Source organism: Stomoxys calcitrans, chromosome 2, assembly GCF_963082655.1.
Source record: "Stomoxys calcitrans chromosome 2, idStoCalc2.1, whole genome shotgun sequence".
In the NCBI taxonomy this organism is placed as follows: domain Eukaryota; kingdom Metazoa; phylum Arthropoda; class Insecta; order Diptera; family Muscidae; genus Stomoxys; species Stomoxys calcitrans.
In genome coordinates this window covers 74343429-74349017 of record NC_081553.1, presented here as the reverse complement: position 1 = coordinate 74349017, position 5589 = coordinate 74343429, and positions in this window count along the sequence as shown.

Genomic DNA, 5589 nt, shown 5'->3' with positions numbered 1-5589 from the left:
CTTTTGCGATGGTATCCATGGGAAACATAACAATCGATATTCAGACAAAAAATTAAAAATCGATAGTATAGATAGTGCCATCGATATTTTGTCAGCTCTAATGCTAACAGATTTATCACGATATGGTTAATAAAAGGCAGTCAACCATCGTGTTAAGAACATACATCGATTCATATCACTAAAGGCCTACGCCTACGCACACGCCTAGTTTTATTATATGAAAAACAAACAGTTTGCAAACGATTTGTGTGATCAGTTTATATTCTGAAAATGACAGCAAGACGCTTTCGTGTATGAATAAATTCGCATATAAATTCGCAGAAAAAATACTCCCAAGTACTGGATGGTGGGTTTCTCAAGATTATCTACTCAACAGCAACTTGTTCATTTTACTCAATTTTCAGTGTCTCGCTCTTCAGTAGTCTTGAAATACAACATCATGTGGGGTCAGTTTTCACGAGTTCAGCAAAAACAGTCACCAATGAATGGTTTTGTGCAGGGCTTTGGTTTGCACCCTTCTACTTGCAGCGAGAAACATTCTATCTTTCACTGCACCTAAACTGTATGTCGGAAAAGTTGCAAACGCAAAAAATGGCAACGACATAATCCACCCGACTTAGCCAATTGGTTGAAGAAAGCTCTCTTTATTTCGACGATGTATTGGCGCAATGACTTTACATTGCGTACTACATAGAAAATGCAAAGAAATACATACATGGATATCAAAAGTCCATCGCTTAGGAACCCATGGTCCAATCAATATAGAGATTCTGCAGTCAATAGAAACGCATCAGGTGAAGAAGGCGTGTAGTGAGAAAAGAAACATCTGTCTGCAGGAGGTAAGGTTCGGTTAACAAGGAAGTGCGTATATATGATTTATGCCACAATAGACATACACCCTGGGCAGCAATCGGTTTTTTGAGCATTCAGTGCTAATAAAAAGTAGCTTTAAAACATCAACAAATGTTCCAACGGCTCACCATCTTCCCCACTTCCACTACACGCGCTATCACTTGCCGCACCACTTCGCATAAACGCGCAACGCGCCATACGGATCTAGTTCTCATTGCCACTTAATAGTAGCCATGTTTTATCATCATCCGGATTTCCCCATAGGATTTTCATTGTCATTCCGACTGATACCATGTTCCACCACGCTACATGCGTTCTGCGATCAAGCCATTTACTCAGACTGCGCCACCTCAAAAGTCTTCCCATTCACTAAAATTTATCGGCGCCAGTTTCTGGCCATTACATCCATGTCGTCAGGAGTTTTCAAGTCAGGAGTTTTCGTATGGTCGGAAGGGTTGACATTACCAGAATATCTAAAAACAGACAGTTTTTTCCCACAATGTTCTAGTCTTCATAAGACCTGGTATTCTTTACATAGCTTTCACAGAAGTATTTAGAGTAATTTGTATCCAGAGATCCGTAGCGGGTATCTTTTTTTCGTTCCCGCTGCTACAAAATTTGTCCGGCTCCGCTTCGCTTCACCTCGCACCGGTCCGTATCCCTGGTTGTATCTCCAAAAACATACTGGACTATCGTTTTATTGTCTTGCCGGTACATCTTCTTCAGTTTCCTCCTTTGCTGATCCCCGAATACCTTTTTCTTCAATGTTTTTCTACTATCATCCAGCTGAGCTCGGCTTTTGACTCCAACTAAGCTCATCTTTTGACTTTAATAGACATTGTAGTATCTGAGCCTAAATCGAAAATACCACCTTGACTCAAAGGTTGAGAATGAACTGCGACCCCAGAAAGTACATATACTCTGGATCGTCTCGACATTCTGATTCGTTCTAGCCATGTCCGACCGTCCATTCGTCTGTCGAAGTCACGATAGCGGTCGAACGCGTAAAACTAGCCGCTTGAAATTTTTCACCGATACCTTATATTGATGTATGTCGTTGGGGATTGCAAATGGACCATATCGGTTCAGATTTGGATATAGCTTGCATATGAACCAATCTCCGGATTTGACTTCTTGAACCACTGGAAGCCGCAATTTTTGTCCGATTTGGCTGAAATTTTGCACATAGTCTTTTGTTATGACTTCCAATAACTGTGCCCAAATCGGTCAAGAACCTGATATTGCTCCCATATAAACCGATCTTCCGATTTGACTTCTTGAGGCCCTGGAAGCCACAAATTTTCTCCGATTTGGCTGAAATTTTCCATTTAGGCTTCTCTTATGACCTCCATCAATAGTGCCAAGTACGGTCTAAATTAGTGAAGAACATGATAAAGCTCCCATATATACCGATCTCCCGTTTTGAATTCTGGACCTGACCCTGGAACCCACAAATTTTCGTCCGATTTGGCTGAAATTTTTCATGTTGTGTTCTGTTATGACTCTCAACAACAGTGCCAAGTACGTTTCAAATAGTACGGAATCCAAGGTGGTGGGTTCTCAAGATTCGGCCCGGCCGAACTTAGCACTCTTTTACCTGTTTTTCTTCATGAATACATTTCACGGCTGCTTTTTATACCCTCCACCGTAGGTTGGGGGTATACTTATTTCGTCAATCCGCTTGTAACACAACAAAATATCGGTCGGACACCCAACAAATTAATTTTTATTGATTCTCGACTTAGCCATGTCAGTCCGTCTGTCGAAAGCACGCTAGTTTTCGAAAAAGTAAAGCTAGGCGCTTGAAATTTTGCACAATTACTTTCTATTAGTGTAGTTTGACTTGGATTGCAAATGAGCCATATCGGAGATTGACTTCTTGAGCCTCCAGAGGACGCAATTCTTATTCACAAGATGTTTCGTTTTCATTTCCAGCAAATTTGCCAATTATGGTCTAAATCGGTTCATAACCTGATATAGCTGCCATATAAACCATTCTTCAGACTTGACTTCTTGAGCCTCTAGAAGGCGCAATAAATGGGCTGAAAATTTAAACGTGGTATTTTTTATGACTTCTTACAGTCATGACAAGTAGAGTCCATCTGTAGATGTGGTCCAGCTGTATATATGGATGTATGTATCGGCCCGACCGAACTTAACGCGCTTTTACTTTTTTTTATTAATTTTCGTACACGAGAAATATAAGACTCTTAAAGCGAGCCCTAGATGAGGTGGAATCGTCTGCTTTTTCCTCCACCTAACTGCCACTTGCATACGCGTCCGATTAAAGATTGTCAACTCTTGCAAAGAGAAGAGAAATTGCGCAGGAAGAAGAGATAAATAGAAAGATGTTGTGTGAGTTAATCGAACTGATGTTTTGTAAATTTTACAAAATAATTACGGCTGTAGTCACAAAACTTAATGAAGCCTTACAATGGGTTTATTTGACAGTTCTATAAATTAGTTCGTCAAATAAACCTATTTCAAAGCTACATGAAATTTTGTGAATACCGGTGTTAAATATTATAAAGGCCTTATTCACAAAACTTAATTTAGATTTGAAATAGGTTAACTTGACATATTTCCTTTATAGAACTGTCAAATAAACCTATTTTAAGGCTTCATAAAGTTTCCTGAATAAATACGTAAAGTGACAGCTTTTGTACAGGCGCATTCTCGTCCAGAGACAAATAAGAAAATCAGCTAACACATACAGATTCTGTACTAAGGACATGGGCACATATCTTCTCGGCTTTCCAACAGTGCCAATGGCAAGTATACTAAAAAGACCTTCCTTGATGCCGGCATACAATAAATGCTTCCCTCGATTCAGTTTCATGAGACTTATGACTTCGCCATTTCTAACCACATGTGTGCGCTCAGTTTAATGTCTGACTATCACATGCCCTGGCAATTCAAACATTACCGCGTGGAAGTTGTTGCAATCGCAGCGAAGAGAAACAATGCGTCTATGTGGAGTTCCGCACAGTGGATAACGCATGCGGTTCTACTATCCATTTCCGACACATCTGTAAACATATTAAAATTCCCCAACTTTATACGGCCCTTCTGCAACTCCGTCAAGGTATGCACCAGCCCATGCATAGAGGTAGTCAGTCTGGAAGTCCTCCAACACACTGTCAAGTATCCCGATATTTGTGGCCGGTAAACTCTGAATCTAACCAAATTGCAACAACTTGACCGCCTACATGTCGGCTGGACCCCCAACAGTACCCCCAAACTTGGTTGCAGACGTGGTCATAGGAGCACTTATAAATATTAATGCCACTCTATTTAAAGGGACACTACAGGACAAAGTTTAGCATGTCCGCCTATGACGATGAACGCGTGGGTTCGTATCCTGGCAAGAACATCCGAAGCAATTTTCAGCGGTGAGGTGCATTGGTGAGGTACTATGCCATGCATAGAAGCCATGTAAAAATTTCTCCCCAAAAGGTGTTGCCCTTGGGCACGCCTTTCGGACTCGGCTATAAAAAGGAGGTCCCTCATCATTGAGCTTAAACTTGAATTGGACAGCACCATAGGATGGGGGTATACTAATTTCGTCATTCTGTGTTCAACACCTCGAAATATGTATATATATATTTTGATCGTCATGGCATTTTGAGTCGATCTAGCCATGTCCGTCCGTCCTTCTGTCTGTCGATAGCACGCCAACTTTCGAAGGAGTAAAGCTGGGTGCTTCAAATTTTGCACGCATACTTTTTATTAGTGTAGGGCGGTTGTGATTGTAAATGGGCCAAATCGGTCCGTGTTTGAATATAGCTGCCAAATAAACCGATCTTGCGTGTTGATTTCTTGAGCCTCTAGAGGGCGCCATTCTCGACCGATTAGGCTGTTTTGGTGTTTAGTTATCACTTCCAACAACTGTGTCAAGTATGGTTCAAATCGGACCATAACCTGAATAGCTGCCATATAAACCGTTCATACGTCTTGACTTCTTCAGCTTTTAGAGGGCGCAATTCTTTTCCGATTTGGCTGTAATTTTGCGCGTGGGGTTTTGGTATCACATCCAACAACTGTGTTAAGTATGGTTGAAATCGGTTCATAACCTGATATAGCTGCCATATAAACCGATCTTGGGTCTTGACTTCTTGAGCCTCTAGAGGGCGCAATTCTTTTCCGATTTGACTTTTATTTTCCACGTGGTGTTTTGGTATCACTTCCAACAGCTTCTAGAGGGCGCAATTCTTTCCCGTTTTGACTCTAATTTTGCATGTGGTGTTTTGGTATCACTTCCAACAGCTGGGCCAAGTATGGTTCATATCAGTTGATAACCTGATATAGCTGCCATATAAATCGTTCATGAGTCTTGACTTTTTCAGCTTTTTGGGGGCGCAATTCTTTTCCGATTTGGCTGTAATTTTGCACGTGGTGTTTTGGTATCATTTCCAACTACTGTGCTGAGTATGGTTTAAATCGGTTCATAACCTGGTATAGCTGCCATATAAACCGATCTGGGATCTTGACTTCTTGAGCCTCTAGAGGGCGCAATTCTCATCAGATTTGGCAGAAACTTTGCACAACGACTTCTCCCATGACCTTTAACATACGTGTCTAATGTTATCTGAATCGATCCATAGCTTGATACAGCTTCCATATAAAACGATCTCCCGATTTTGCTTCTTGAGCCCCTACAAGGCGCAATTCTTCTCTGAATGGACTTAAACATTACACAATGACTTCTACAATAGTCAGCATTAAATTTTTTAGTGG